We start from the raw sequence: 16,747 nt of genomic DNA on the forward strand, positions 1-16,747 counted from the left end.
GTGTAGAGTATCAAAGTTTGTCTTTTTTTGCTAACAAAAGTTGATCCATAAAAAATTTGACTTCACCCACTTCATCTCTCTCATACACAGCATCTAACACAGCTACACCAACACGGCACAAAAAAATCATCAGATTCAACATTTTAAGAACTACAGAACCTAAGATCAGTATTATAACCCTGGCATTCAACTGGACTCTTGTTTTTCTTTTCAAATTTAGTTCTACAATTTGAATTCCTCATATTTAAGTATACTTTGTTGAAGAGTACATTTATTGCAAAAAATGTACTCAAATCTCACATATTCAAAATTATGTTGGTTAAAAAAGGTAGTAGAGATGCTCAAAATAGAAAGATAAAGATTTTATTACGCCTTATGAAGTAACACATGGGGAAAACGTCTACACAAGCTTCACTGTCAAAATACTTAGTCACATATAACATATACTATCAATAAGTTTCAATATTAATATTAAAACAATAGGTGCCTTATATCACTATGGAGATTACCCTAAATAACTAACTCGCCAATAGGCAATGTTACTACACAAGTCTTTTCAAAACTGAGCCCTATATTGACCAAATATTTCCTACTACTACTGAGCTCCAGCCCAGCTAAACGAACACATTAGCAGCTTGTCTCTGTGACTTCATTTGACATGTAAAAATTTCTGGAAAGGGTTAACCTACAAGCCTGGAATATCCATTTGTTATGGAAAAAACTTACCAGACGTGCCATAAAAAGAGCAGCAATAAAGACAAATGAAAACACAAAAATGCCATTTGCTAAAGGGGAAGAAGTTTCAGTTTTCGCTTTACCTTTAAAAAGGAAATGAAAAAGGGGAGGCTGGTGTAACCTACCAAGGCCCCTACATGATGGGCTGTGTTGTGCTACCCTGTGAAGAGACGTACATACAAGGTGACTAAAAGACAACCTGTAAAGCGAGGCACATCGATCTCATGAGCAGTATTACCAATTTTTTAAAAATAAAAATCTCCTGCCACGTTTTCTGCGGTTGGGGGACAGAATTCCCCGCCCCTTCCCCTGCACAGGTCCTACCACCAGCAGGCCAACTTCGAGAGACGGGTCTGAGCCCCCGCCTAACCAATGACATTTCTTGGCGTTAAAGTTTTGGAGGCCCCCACGCCGCCTCCATTCTCAGGGGGCTGTTTTCAGCTTGGCCGAAGAGCCAGCAAAGCCGCCCGCAGACCCCGGAGCGCCGGGAAAAGACGACACCCCCCCCCCCTTAAATAACGCCCAGCCCGAATCGCGGGGCTACATACACACAAGCCCCGCCGGACCCGGCCTCCTCGCGCTACCGCTGCCGCCGCCCAAGGCCCGGGCAGGTGGCGCCCGGCATGTGGCAGGGGCTGCGCAAAGCCGCGCGGCCGAGCCCGGAAAGGAGACCGGGCTTGGCACGCGCCGCCGCCCTGCCCCCCGCCGAGTTTCACTTCACAGGAGTCACTTCACAGACACACGCTCTCCCCACCCCGCCCCCGGCCACGGGCGGAGCGGCGGCAGCTGCAGCCAATGGGGGCCGGGTGACTGGCGGCGGCGGCCAATGAGACCCGGCGAGAGGTGGGACTGTCCTCCCGCCGCGGCGGCCCCGTGTGAGGTCGCTGGCTGCCTGCAAGGGAGTTTCTTGGTTACAGCCCCGGCTGCGCGCCCCAAGCTCCCGGCCCCTTCTCCCCCCCGCGCCTCACCAGACCGCGCGCGTCCCTCCCGCTTCGCGCCGGGCCGCCGGAACCGGCCTCGCTGCCTCGGCGGAGAGTGCCGCGCCCAGGCGCCGAGTGGGGGCCGGACGCTCCGGGCGGGTGCGGGGCTCCCCGTGCGCGAACCGTGAGGCCGCGGCGGTAGCAGCCCAGCCGCCGCCGCCTCCTCCTGCCGCTGCCGCTGCCGCCAGGACTGTAAACATCCCGGCATCCCCGAGGGGAGAGAGGCGGGGCCGGCGCCGGGCTCCTCCTCAGAGCGGGCCCCCGCCGCCTTCTGGCGCTCAGCGGCCCGGCCGCGGCGTATGCTGGCCCGCCGTGTCCCCGCGACGGCTAGGGCCGGACTGACGGCGGCGGCAGCAGACGTTTGGCCTGCCCCGGTAAAGGATGGGCTGGGAGGGGCCGGCCTGCACGCTGGGAAGCGCCCGGGCTTGGGGTCAGGCCCGTGTCTTTCCGAAACCAGGGGCCCCGGTGCTGCGCTGCTTCCGAAGAGGCAGGAGACTGGCTGGTGCGCTGGGAAGCACCTTGGCCAAACCTGCAGCCATGTGTGGGACCCCAGAGGCTGCGTCGGTTCCAGCTCCCGGTGTGTTACCGAACTGCAACTTCCTAGCAGCCTAGTTCCTCCTGAGAGGTAGCAGTGCGCTTAATACAAATAAATGGCGACTGCGTCCCACCGCAAGCAAATATATTCTTGGCTTTTGTGTAGTGGAAATTGCGACCGCAGGCAGAAACTGAATTTGTATGTGTTTCTGCATTCTCTAGCCCCAAGGACCCTAAACCCCTGAGAAGCACTCCTAGGCCCTATAAATTATACAGCAGCTCCCTTGACAAGAGTAAGAGGGGCTCAGCACTCTGAACTCTCATGAAAGAAAAAAGAAAGCCTAGGATTTCTGAAAAACAATGTGTCCAGGGGAAGGTGTGGAGCATTCATTAGAAAAGCCATCTACCCTGATCTAACACTCTCCCTGTATAGTGTGGAAAAAGGAGATATGTTTAGCTAACTTTGTTTGTTAATAGGCAGCAGCTTTAAAACAAACAAAAGGAAGTATTTCTTCACTCAGTGCACAATCAACCTCTGAAACTCCTTGCCAGAGGATGCGGTGAAGTCTAGAACTTCAACTGGGTTCAAAAAAGAGCTAGCTAGATTCATGGAGGTAAGGTTCATCAATGGCTATTAGCCAGTGTGGGTAGGAATGGTGTCCCTAGCCTCTGTTCTTCTGGAAGTGGGTGACAGGGGAGGGATCATGTGAAGATTACCTGTTGTGATCCCTTCCTCTGAGACATCTGGTATTGGCCCCTGTCAGCAGACAGGGTACTGGGCTAAATGGACCTTTGGTCTGACCCAGTGTGGCCATTCTTATGTTTGTTTTTTAAACACAAATAAGGACTTACATTAGAGTAAGAATGTGTTTAAAAACTTGTTTGCTGGTAGTAGTTCCCTTGGGGACGAACCATAATCCCTTAGAAATAAAAATGAAAGCTTCCTAACAGCATGCAAAATAATCCTGACTTTCTGCTGACATGTTGCCTGTTTCTGGTAGTAACCTATTGGAAAAAGACTGAATGTAAACCTGTGCTTAGGAATTAAAAATAAACAGCTCTTCTAAAAATACATAGGAAAGTAGCTTTTTCTTTTTCTGGAGTGATGGAGAAGCTCTCCCCAAAGAGATCTTGATCCTTTCTGAATTCTGAAATGGGGACTCAGGAGGTATGAAACACTGAAGTGGAAGAGCTGGTGCTAGCCTAAACAGTTTGGAGTTCTCAGTGGGCGTGTCTACAATTTAATTAAAAATCTGCTGACTCAACCTAGGGGCTTGGGTTGGAGCCCAGGCTTTAGGGCTCCAACAATCACAGCAATTAATTAGCCCCTTAACTTAAGTCTTACAAGCTGGATTCAGCTGATGGGCCACCCACAGGTGGCTAACTGCAGTGTAGACATAGCCAGTGTTCTCTGCCGGTAGCTTGAACAGCAGTAGCACCTGATAGGGAAAGAAAAGAGTTCTGTGTGGAAATCTTCTGTCTCCCTCCTATTAGCTTTCCTTCTAGAAGAAGAATTAGAAACTAGCATATTTATCCTTTAAATCATTTCTTAATCTAAAGTTCAACAAACAGCCTGAGGGTCCAATCCACAAGGGTACCTAGGTGTCTGAGTTCCATTTTTAAGAACCAATGTGAGCCACAAAGCTTCCACTCAGCTGCCATCTAACCCTGCAGATGATTATACTCATGGCACCTAAGTTTTTGTTTCTAGGCCTGTGCATTGCTGCCACACAACAGGTATCCATAGGGATGTGAAGGATTAACTAGTAAGCTTCACCTTTAACGGGACTGGGATGCCAAAGCATCCCTTGCCTGCGGGGTGCCCTAGCCTATTGCCAAGCTGGTGTAGCGGTTCCTGCTAAGGGAAATTAGAGAGGCTATCAAAATAAAGAACTCAATAATAGTGGGGGATTTTAACTATCCCCGTATTGACTGGGTGCTTGTCACCTCAAGACAAAATGCAGAGACAAAATTTCTTTATCTTCAATGGCTGCTTCTTGGAGCAGCTGGTACAGGAACCAACAAGGGGAGAGGCAATTCTCGATTTAGTCCTGAATGGTGCGTAGGATCCGGTCCAAGAGGTAACTATAATAGGACCACTTAGAAATAGTGACCATAATATAATAACATTTAACATTCCTGTGGTGGGAAGAACATCTCAGCAGCCCAACACTGTGGCTTTAATTTCAGAAAGGGGAACTATGCAAAAATGAGGAGGTTAGTTAAACAGAAATTAAAAGGTACTGTGACTAAAGTAAAATCCCTGTAAGCTGCATGGATGCTTTCAAAGACAACAAAATAGAGGCCCAACTTAAATGTATACCCCAAATTAAAAAAAAAATCATAGAAGAACTAAAAAAGAGCCACCATGGCTGAACAGCCATGAAAAAGAAGCAGTGAGAGATAAAAACACATCTTTTAAAAAGTGGAAGTCAAATCCTAGTGAGGTAAATAGAAAGGAACATAAACACTGTCAAATGAAGTGTAAAAATGAATAAGAAAAGCCAAAAAGTAGTTTGAAGAACAGCTAGCCAAAAACTCAAAAAGTAATAACAGAATGTTTAAGTACATCAGAAGCAGAAAGCCTGCTAAACAACCAGTGGGGCCCCTGGATGGTCTAGATACAAAAGGATCACTTAACGACTATTTAAGTCAATGTGAAGAAACTAAATGAATTCTTTGCTTCAGTCTTCAAGGGTGAGGATGTTAGGGAGATTCCCAAACCTGAACCGTCCTTTGTGGGTGACAAATCTGCAGACTTGTCAAAGATGGAAGTGTCATTAGAGGAGATTTTGGAATTAATTGATAAACTTAACAGTAACAAGTCACCGGGACCAGATGGCATTCACCCAAGAGTTCTGAAAGAACTCAAAAGTGAAATTGCGGCACTATTAACTCTGGTTTGTAATCTATCCTTTAAATCAGCTTCTGTACCCAATGACTGGAAGATAGCTAATGTAATGCCAATATTTAAAAAAGGCTTTAGAGGCGATCCCAGCAATTACAGACTGGTAAGTCTAACATCAGTACCGGGCAAATTAGTTGAAACAAATAGTAAAGAATACAATTGTCAGACACATAGAAGAACATAATTTGTTGGGCAAAAGTCAACATGGTTTCTGTAAAGGGAAATCATGTCTTACTAATCTATTAGGCTATGTCTACACTGGTGAGTTCTTGCACCAGAAATATGCAAATGAGGCTAAGCGTGGAATATCACCGAGCCTCATTTGCATACCTAATTTTTGCGGAAGAGGCTCTTGCACCAGAAGGAGCTGTCTACACTGCCCCTTCTTGCACATGAAAAACCCTGTTGCGCAATGCTGCTACACTGATTATTTTCAGGAATAACGGCATTGCGCAAGAGGGTTTTTCTTGCGCAAGAAGGGACAGTGTAGATGCTCCTTCTGGCACAAGAGCCTCTTCCGCAAAAATGACAGCTCATTAGGTATGCAAATGAGGCTCGGCGATATTCCACGCTTAGCCTCATTTGCATATTTCTGGCGCAAGAACCCGCCAGTGTAGATATAGCCTTTGAGTTCTTTGAAGGGGTCAACAAATATGTGGACAAAGGGGATCCAGTAGATATAGTGTACTTAGATTTCCAGAAAGCCTTTGACAAGGTCCCTCTCCAAAGGCTCTTATGTAAATTAAGTTGTCATGGGATAAGAGGGAAGATCCTTTCATGGACTAAGAGCTGGTTTAAAGATAGGAAACAAAGGGTAGGAATAAATGGTAAATTTTCAGAATGGAGAGGGATAACTAGTGGTGTTGCCCAAGAATCAGTTCTAGGACTAATTCTATTCAACTTATTTATAAATGATCTGGAGAAATGGGTAAACAGTGAGGTGGCAAAGTTTGCAGATGATACTAAACTGCTCAAGCTAGTTAAGACCAAAGCAGACCATGCAGAACTTCAAAAAGATCTCACCAAACTGACTGGGTAACAAAATGGCAAATTAAATTTAATGTGGATAAATGTAAAGTAATGCACATTGGCAGGGCTTGACAAACCACTGAATCTACTCGCCCAGGGCAAGTAAATTTCAGCCAGTCTGTCCGAGCGCCCCATTCACCAGCGCATCGCGCATGCGCAGTGCCGGTCTGGCACATGTGCAGCACGAGGCTGGCGAGTGGCTCTCGCTGGGGTTTGTCAAGCCCTGCACATTGGAAAAAATAACCCCAACTATACATATAATATGAGGGGGGGCTAATTTAGCTACAACTAATCAGGAAAGAGATCTTGGAGTCATCGTGGATAGTTCTCTGAAGACGTCCACGCAGTGTGCAGCGGCAGTCAAAACAAACAATGTTAGGAATCATTAAAAAAGGGATAGAGAATAAGAGGAAGAATATCCATGGTACGCCCACATCTTGAATAGCGTACAGATGTGGCCTCCTCCTTTCAAAAAAGATATACTGGCATTAGAAAAGGTTCGGAGAAGGGCAACTAAAATGATTAGGGGTTTGGAACATGTCCCATATTAGGAGAGATTAAAGAGACTGGGACTTTTCAGCTTGGAAAAGAGGAGACTAAGGGAGGATATGTTAGAGATATAAAATCAAAAGCGGTGTGGAGAAAGTGAATAAGGAAAAGTTATTTACTTGTTCCCATAATATAAGAACTAGGAGCTACCAAATGAAACTAATGGGCAGCAAGTTTAAAACAAATAAAAGGAAATTATTCACACAGCACATAGTCAATCTGTGGAACTCCTTGCCTGAGGAGGTTGTGAAGACTAGGACTATAACAGGATTTAAAAGAGAACTAGATAAATCCATGAAGGTTAAGTCCATAAATGGCTATTAGATAGTATGGGTAAGGAATGGTGTCCCTAGCCTCAGTTTGTCAGAGGGGGTGTGTCTAGACTACATGCCTCCTTCGACGGAGGCATGTAGATTAGCCAGATCGGAAGAGGGAAATGAAGCTGCGATTAAAATAATCGCGGCTTCATTTAAATTTAAATGGCTGCCCCGATCTGCTGATCAGCTGTTTGTCGGCAGATCGGGGCAGTCTGGACGCGACGCGCCGACAAAGAAGCCTTTCTTCATCGGCACAGGTAAACCTGGTTTCACGAGGCTTACCTGTGCCGATGAAGAAAGGCTTCTTTGTCGGCGCGTCGCGTCCAGACTGCCCCGATCTGCCGACAAACAGCTGATCGGCAGATCGGGGCAGCCATTTAAATTTAAATGAAGCCGCGATTATTTTAATCGCGGCTTCATTTCCCTCTTCCGATCTGGCTAATCTACATGCCTCCGTCGAAGGAGGCATGTAGTCTAGACACACCCAGGGTGGAGATTGATGGCAGGAGAGAGATGGCTTGATCATTACCTGTTCGCTTCACTCCCTCTGGAGACACCTGGCATTGGCCACTGTCGGCAGACAGGGTACTGGGCTGGATGGACCTTTGGTCTGACCTAGTATGACCATTCTTATGTTCTTATGACCTGTGGTGTGTTCACAGTCCCCCGCTCACTCTTCCTTTATATTGTTTAACTGGTTAGCCAATTAAATGGGATTTTACATCCCTAGTGTCCAGGCACTTATGTCCTGCTTCCACCTCAGAACAATTCACAAACCACAAAGTTTTCTGCATGAGACATGTAGATCAGAAAGGACCATCATGATCATCCAGTCTGACCCACACATTGCAAGTTGCAGAACCTCACTTCTGTAGTAGGCTGAGTTACTGAAAAGTTACAGAGTATCCATTTTTAATTTATTTCAAACCCACAAGAGATCCATGTCGCACATTACACAGGAAGGCAAGAAAAAAAACACTCCAAATTTCTTCCAGTCTGAACTGGGAAAAGATTCCTTCCCAACTCCAAATATGGTAGTCCATCAGACCCTGAACATGTGGGTGAGATCTACCAGCCAGATACCTGGGATAGTATTGCAGAGGCCTGATCAGATGAAGCCTATACTAGTTCACACAAAATAGCTATGAGTTTAGGGAAGAAGGACTTCCTTCATAATCTTAACCTAGTATGAGAGATTCCTCATTCACATTCCCTTTCTTGAACTGTAGAACAGATTTGAACAGGGATTCAAATCTCAAAGGCACGTCCTAATCACTAAATTATATTTATGGCCAAATATTTAAATTCTTCAAGAAATTTGAAGTATTCTGGAAAAATTTAATTAGGCAACCTTGAGAAAGCCCTAAAGTCGCATATTCCGTAGCCCGATTACTGGGGGTATGCATGTGAAAGGAGCAGGTGCTTCTTCAAAGCCAGCTCCCCATGGATATCAGCTCCTGACTGCCTGATATCAGCATGGGGGTAGGCAGCTCCATGGGAGCCAATAAACACGGGTAGCTGGCTTGAAAGCCAGCTTCCTATGTGTATTGGCTGCTGCTTGCCCCCCTTATCTTCCATATTGCTGCCTCTCTATCACAGGCAGCAGCACAGAGAGGGGGGAATGGGTAGGCAGCTCGATAAGATCTGGTGCAATACAGAATTTCCACAAGAAATACAGAGATATTCAGCTCCATTGTTTCTTTAGCAACTGCACACCGACCCAAATGATCTTTCCTGATAATTATTAGAGGGTAGTGCCTCCAGCTAGCTATGCTCATCAACCACCCTCTCTGCCCCCGACCGCTGGCCTCCCCTGAAGCTCTCCTCCCTGCTTCCCCAGACCATGGGGAGGGGGGGGGGAGGAGATGGGCCACGGCCGAGGCTCTCCCAATCCAGGGAGGGTCTGAGGCCACCCCAGCCCTGAGGCCACCCCTGCTCTTGTCATCCCTTCTCTTCCTCCCCTCCCCCCCCCCAACCTGGATTCTGTCCCCCCTCTCAATGGCCCTGGCTCTTACCTTCCCCCAACTGCCAGGCAGGGGGGCTGGGGTTAGGCTAGTCTGCCTCTTGCCCCAACCTAGTGAGTGTATGAGGGGGCTGGGGTGCAGGGAAGGGGTGCACCTCCTGCCCCCCTGGATCATCAGAGAGGAGGAAGCCTCGGGGAGGAGAGGAGAGGCCTTGCCGCTTCTTCTGTCCCCCAGCACTGGGGAGGGAGAGAGGACTGGGGGCGAGGGAAAAAGCTGCATGGCTCCTAGGCCTCATGGCTTCAGCCCCCCCCTCCCGGAGCAACAGGGAGGGCCTGTTGTCCCACAGGAAAAGTTTTTTTTAATATATAAAGAGATTACCTGCAGTAGAAGAGCTGACAGCAGAACTTGATAGTTATATTCACAAAACCTTTGGTGCATTTTCAGAGTCTTCCTTCTGTGCATTCCCACCATTTCTTGTTCTTGCCCCTTATATTGGCTAGTCTTAGATTAAACTTATATGCCCCTTTACATCCATGGAAATACAACTGCAATAGAGTTTAATGAAACATTAAGATGTTTATGTTGCATTACTTTAAAGGCGAACTCCAAAGGCAGGGGGAGTGGATTTTTGCCACTTTGCCAACAATATACTAATATGAATTTATCCTAATAATAATGAGTGTGGAAGGAAGGAGGCTCATTAGATATTTAAGGTTTGTTTTAAAAAATGACAGTAAGAGTTCAGTGAAAGCAGAACTGTGAAGAGAAAGGATTAGGCTGTTAAAGGCCCCGGTACTGCAAAATACAGGCAGTCCGCGGGTTACGTACAAGATAGGGACTGTAGGTTTGTTCTTAAGTTGAATCTGTATGTAAGTCGGAACTGGCGTCCAGATTCAGCCGCTGAATCTGGACACCAGTTCTGACTTACATACAGATTCAACTTAAGAACCCCAGGCGTCCCCAAGTCAGCTGCTGCTGAAACTGATCAGCAGCTGATTCCAGGAAGCCCGGGGCAGAGCAACTTTGCCTCGGGCTTCCTGTAGTCAGCCGCTGGTCAGTTTCAGCAGCGGCTAACTTGGGGACGCCTGGGGCAGAGCAGCTCGGGTGCTGCTGGGTTGGTCCAGTAGCGCGGCCGCTCCTCGGCGCTACTGGAGCAACCCAGCAGCACCCCAGCTGCTCTGCCCCAGGCGTCCTGATTCAGCCACTGCTGAAACTGATCAGCAGCGGCTGAATCAGGACTCCTGGGGCAGAGTAGCTGGGGTGCTGCCGGGTTGGTCCAGTAGCGCCAAGGAGCGGTGCTGCGGAACCAACCGGCAGCGCCTCACCTGCTCTACCACAGGCTCCGGGCTTTGCTCCACATCTCCCTGGTCTGCTGAGGGGGGCACTAGCTGCGTCCCCCGCAGCAGACCAGAGAGACGCGGAGCAAAGCGGCGGAGGACCCGGGCGGACCCGCGGCGCTTCCAGATCAGCTGGAAGCGCCGGGTCCGGCCGGGTCCTGCGCGGCTTTGCTCAGCGTCTCCCTGGTCTGCAGACCAGGAAGACGCTGAGCAAAGCCGCGCAGGACCCGGGGCCAGACCCGCGGCTGCTTCCAGATCAGCTGATCTGGAAGCGGCCGCGGGTCCGGCCCCGGGTCCTGCGCCGCTTTGCTCCCCGTCTCCCTGGTCTGCTGGCTCCCGCAGCAGACCAGGGAGACGGGGAGCAGCTTTTCTCGCCCCAGAGGAGGCGGGTGGCGGGACCAGGCGTCCCGCCACTCCAGTCCTCCGGGGCAAGAAAATCCCCGTTCGTATCTGCAGATCCGACATAAGTCGGATCCGCATAACTCGGGGACTGCCTGTATATATTCTTAAACCCACCGGCTGTGTCTACACTGGTCCCTTCTTCGGAATAGCCATGCTAATTTAGAACTTTGGAATAGGGAAATGCGCGGGGGATTTAAATATCCCCGCGGGATTTAAATAAACATGGCCGCCGCTTTTTTTCCGGCTTGGGGAAAAGCCGGAAAAGAGCGTCCAGACTGGCGCGATCCTCCGGAATAAAGCCCTGTTCCGGAGGATCTCTTGAAAGTAGGAATAAGAGATCCTCCAGAATATGGCTTTATTCCGGAGGATCGCGCTAGTCTGGATGCTCTTTTCCGGCTTTTCCCCAAGCCGGAAAAAGAGCGGCGGCCATGTTTATTTAAATCCCGCAGGGGATATTTAAATCCCCCGCGCATTTCCCTATTCCAAAGTTCTAAATTAGCATGGCTATTCCGAAAAAGGGGCCAGTGTAGACGTAGCCACCAAGTAACTAGACCTGTTGACTTCAATAAAACTGCTCATAGTGATTCAACATCCTCACTTTTCAACTAAGGTGTTAAGAAATCACAACAAATGTTTAATCACAAATACTAGAAAACACTGAATTTTAACCTTCCTGATATTTCAAAGCTACAAAGTCAGCTGAAAAAACCTTAACATATAAATAAACCTTTCAGACTATAAGCAAGTCGTGTGTGTGTGTGTGTGTGTGTGTGTGTTTAAATTCTCTTGAAAGTGTAACTTTCAAAAATATTAAGACTTAAGGATGATTTTTTACAAAGTCCAAACACAATTTGTGATAACAAAATAAGCTAGTATAAGTCAGTTTGCTTGGTCCTCTGATTAGCTGATCAAGTAGTGAGGCATAATGCCACCATGTTCCTACCTGTGGTTTAATGGCTGGTGTCATTTATGGGTGCAAATGGTGTTATGCTTATAAGAAGTAAACAGGATCTGTATAGGGGAAAAGGCAATACTATAGTAAAGCAGCTAGCATATGCTTACATAAACAAACACACACACACACACTATCCCACCAATCAATGTTATACTTACAGTTCACAGTCCATATCTCTCTGGTGGCCAACCAGATTGACCTCGGATAGGGAGGAGCAGAACTCTTAACGGTATTTTCTCAACTAAAAATAGAGACAACTTGGCCATGCCCCCTGAAACCACTAGCCATGCCCCGGACCCCTTAGACTCCTCCCAGCTGCCACAGGAAGTCCCATCCCCAGGGTAGTACTTCCGGGGTCAAGAGGAACACATGACCAGAAGTAAAGGGTGTCATGTGACCCCCTCTAAGACCTCCTCCCACCATCTTCTACCTATAGTGATGGGTTTGGACCCCATAAAACTATACTACAATTGCATTAACCCAGGGTTCAGACCTAGGATCCCATGACAGTGCAGTGCTAAGGGTCCAACCGCAATTCAAGATGAGATTCAGGATCTAACACCTACTACTTTGCAGTGTAGATGCAGCCCCACTTGACTCAGCCTGGGAATAATTCAGAACTATAGCAAATTTCATGGGACAACTTCCATAGTCCTCTTAATGGATGATGCTTACTGGTTCCAATTAAATGGTAATCAGAGGAGGCTGGAGCAGCTCCTCACCTGCTTCAGGAAGGGGGCTGATCCCGGCTCACAGAGGGCCTGCTACAGACAGGGGTTGCTCTTGTCCAGATCAGCCCATCTCTGGAGAACTTGGGGGCCCACAGGCAGGGACTGCACCAGTGTCCAGAGTAGCCTCTCTTCGTGGGGAGTCCTGCTTGCTGTGGACAAAGCCTGGTCTGGAGGGGTCTGGGAGCTGGCGGAAGCCCCAGTGTGACCTAATATTAACCAGTTAACTAATTAATGGGAATTTACATCGCTAATGAGATGGACTGCAACAGCATTTTTTGAAATTACTGAAAAATTCTCAAGTGTCATCCGTTTCCACAAGCCAGAATGACGATACTGAACCATAACAATCACAAGGTGGAGAAGACCATGTCACTAATCCTTACTACCACTGCTTGAAAGGTACATTTCCCAGGGAGATCAATGGGGCTGGACTATTTTATATGTAAAGCTGCTGGCTGTGTCTACACTGGCACGAATTTCCGGAAATGCTTAAAACGGAACAGTTTTTCGTTATAAGTATTTCCGGAAAAAGAGCATCTACATTGGCATGCTGCTTTTCCGGAAAAGCCCTTTTCGCGATCGGGGCTTTTCGCGATCGGGGCTTTTTTCTGGAAAAGACTACTGTGCTGTCTACACTGGCCCTTTTTCAGTCAAAGCCCCACTGCCAGATAGAGACAATCTTTGCAGAAATTTGGAGAAACTTTGAATTTACTTCTGACAGCAGTGCTTTCTCTCACTGGACATGGGGTCTTTAGCACAGGTTTTACTTTGTGGAAGAATAACTCAGAAATGTTTTGTCACAGCTAACTCCATTCAAGTGTAGGCAACATGCAGCCCAAAGACAAAATAAATTCCTTTGAAGCTGGAAATCAAAACATCTCACCGCTTCACAGAGCTCACAAAGGACTTGTTCACCATGACACAACCCTCTCTGGAGAGAGACGATACATCCTGCCTTTCTGTGATGCACCAAATGTTTTCACGTGGCATCTTAACACATTGTTTAAATCATTAACTGCTTGGATGAGGAAAACTCACAGGAAGTCTGTCCATCATCCACACTGGAGTGACACCATAATTTCACCACCTTGGTAATCGCCTTCTCTGGGCTCTTCTGGAGCAACAGGGAGCCTGGGGAGGTCCCTCTATTTCAGAAATTCTCAACCTGGTTGAGCCAGAGGGTTCACAGGCCAATGTGAACCTTTCCATGGACACACCAGTTGCTAATGGAAACTCACCATTAATTACATCATTATACCTGAGCCATTTTTCTACTGCTGCAGCTAGGGAGACTGGTTTAATTTAAATTATTAAACAGATTAAGGATTTTAACTTTCTCATGTTAGTTTATCAAACTTCATTTTAAATAAAATAAAATATTAATGTATGTCCAACACAAAACATTTCAATGTTTTCCTTATTTATGGCATTGGTGGGGAACATATTTTGGATCAAGGGCCATTGATCCACAGAAAAATCCGTTGGAGACCACACAAGTGAGAAGCAAAAGAACTCCCAAAATGCCCAACCTTCACCAAGGTGGCCCCCAACTGAGACACCTCATTCCTTTGGTGTTCCAGCCCCAACTTTTCTCATAGATTTTATGGAGCCCCTTTAAGTTCTGGGGTGGGGACCAAAATGAGGAGTTCAGTATGTGTGACGGCTGCCAGAGAATAGGATGGGGATGGGGTGCAGGATCTGGGAGGGAAGTGAGGGGCAGAAAAGGGAGAGGTTGCAAGGTCTGGGTGGCAGATAGTATGCAGAAACGGGCTGGGAGTAGGGTATCTGGCTAGGGGGAGGGAGCAAGAGCAAGGAAAGGTTCAGTGTTTGGCCAGGAAGGAGGGTGCAGGAGGAACCGTGGATGCAGAGTGGATTGGGGAGAGGGTACCTGGCAAAGGGGAATATGCAGGAGCAGACTTGGGGGGTAGCCACTCTCCGGCTCACCGGCCACCCCAGCCGCTCTCCGGCCACCCCCTGCTCTCCAGCTGCCTCGGGTCACTCTCAGCCGCTTTTATTGGCTGGACCCCGAGCCACAGGGAAGTCCTGGAACCGTCCCCAACTCCTCCCCAAAGAGGGGAGGGGAGAGGGAGGAGAATCAGCTAGGGCTTTTTTCCGGGACAGATCTGAGGTTCGCGGGGCACCCAGGACAGAACGTTAAAAATCGGGACAGTCCTGGATTTTTGGGGCCATATGGTCACCATAATGAAGCCACCATGTACTTACCTGTGGTTTAATAGCCGGTGTCATTTATGGGTGCAAATGGTGTTATGCTTATAAGAAGTAAACAGGATCTTTATAGGGGAAAAGGCAATACTATAGTAAAGCAGCTAGCATATGCTTACACACACACACACTCTCTCTCCCTTCCCCCGCCTCCCACCACCAATCAATGTTATATTTACCAGTTTACCAATTTACAGTCCGTATCTCTCTGGTGGCCAACCACATTGATCTCGGATAGGGAGGAGCAGGACTCTATTGGTCTGGACCGATGCTTCAGAATCTTGGCAAGACATACCCCCAAAAAATGGCAAAGCCGCCTCTTTTATAGCATTTTTCCTTCATTGGGTTCAGTAAATTTTGCACTGTCATGCTATAATTAATCGCTGTTCCACAAGTGCTTGTTTTCTTAAATTGTTCTTATGTCACAGCTATCTTGTCCTAGTTGTTAGGTGTTTGCCTTATCTTTTAGTAGTCAATCTGCCCTTCATCCACATCTCAACAGAGGTATACAGCAATCTCCTGGCACTTTCCCGTCTATCTTTGACTTCTCCCTAGAACATCTGGTTCAGTGATGGCCTTCACACAAATTACCTTCTCACACACATTCCCCTTTGACTCACACAAAACAAAATTGATTTTTTCGTTATACAGACACAATATGAATATTTAAGCAGGAACATCAAATTACAATTTAAAGAAAACCCTTTTACTTATTTCATAATACTAATTTAAAAACAAAGCAAAAAGCGTAAGAATCTATTCCTGCTTTGGATTCAGCTTCAGATACAAAATTGTGGCTGGTTGTAAGATAAAAGTCCTTTTTTCTTTCTGAAAGGGTGGTTGGAAGGGTATAACAAATCATAATCCTAAAATACATCAATACATCTACAGTAGAGTTCCTCTCATCCGACTTAAATGGGACTGACACATGGTCGGATTACTGAATATGTTGGATGATAGGGACTGCTGCCGGGGAAGAAGCGGCCCCAGCAGGAGCCCCATCAGCTGCTCCTAGAGAGCACAGGGACAGCTGCTGCCGCCAGGGCCACTTCTTCCCCAGCAGCAGCGCATCAGCTGCTCCCAGAGAGCACAGGGACAGCTGCAGCTGCTGCTGCTGCTGCCACCGGGGAAGAAGCGGCCCCGGCAAGAGCCGCATTAGCGGCTCCAGAGCATGGGGCAGGAGAACGGCCCCACTCGCTGCTCCGTTGTCTCGGGCAGGAGTGGCAGCAGCTGCTCCAAGAGAGCGTCGGGGCAGCCAGTGGGGCCGTTGTCCCCGCCTGTGCTGTATCCGACCCTGCAGCTCCCAGGGACAAAGTCCCTGGGAGCTGCAGGGTTGGATAAAGCAGAGTGTCGGATTACCGGGAGTCGGATAATCCGGACTCCACTGTAATATATAAACTACTAAATTGTTATTGTTCTTATTCTAATATATACATAACCTAAAACAGGTGGTATTTCTGCCCAGTAAAATGGCTTTACTATAATGACACCTGCACCAATGAAGCTGTTCTTTTACAATTTTTGTCATTCAATTTTACCTCACTTTAAATAGAATTTCACTCTCATTTCCCTATAAATAACTTCATACACATTGGATTGGATTCCAAGGACTCTTATTTTTTAAGGCATTAAGCTATCTCACCTCAGCCCACCAAAGCACTTATGCATATGTTTAGTCACTAGAACTACTCACACACTTTAAGTTAAACATGTTTAAATGCTTTGCTAGATTGAGACCAGACAGCTCAGCATTTGCAGGACTGAGCTGTGAAATATTGAATTCACAATGCACTGGAAGATTCTGAAAACTACTGAGTTTGCTTTAACTGTGAAGAGAACCATTTATCCCAAAAAATAGAATGAAACTCGATTTTGCTGTTAGAGACTAAAGTCTCAGAAAGAAAAGTTAAAATGAGTTTGGAAAGGTAATTATGCAACTAGTAAAAAACATTTGTTTATCAAATATTTTCATTTGCATGTAAGAAACAAACTTTCTAAACCAACATTCAAATGGCTCTTCTGAACAAAGACAAGTATATAATTAAAATTTGAGAATGTTTATAGAATGATTTTTAGATTAATG

At 47.1% G+C, this 16,747-nt stretch overlaps 1 protein-coding gene across 4 annotated transcripts in view; it reads right to left on the reverse strand.

Moving 5' to 3' along the window:
- Positions 1–2,056, reverse strand: part of NEK7 (NIMA related kinase 7) — a 127,284-nt gene extending 125,228 nt beyond the window's left edge. Inside the window, exons 1-2 of one of the 4 annotated variants that reach the window (XM_075936687.1) lie at positions 1,284–1,503; positions 861–895 (exon numbers count right to left, since the gene is read on the reverse strand). The gene's annotated coding sequence lies outside the window, so the exon portion shown is untranslated. Of the gene's footprint in view, positions 1–860; positions 896–1,283; positions 1,504–1,703 lie in introns of those variants that run through there. The other 3 variants (XM_075936690.1, XM_075936685.1, XM_075936686.1) reach the window with 3 other exon arrangements.
- Between the last annotated feature and the right edge of the window lie 14,691 nt (positions 2,057–16,747).

The sequence above is a fragment of the Pelodiscus sinensis genome, chromosome 9 (genome assembly GCF_049634645.1).
Source record: "Pelodiscus sinensis isolate JC-2024 chromosome 9, ASM4963464v1, whole genome shotgun sequence".
NCBI lineage: Eukaryota > Metazoa > Chordata > Testudines > Trionychidae > Pelodiscus > Pelodiscus sinensis.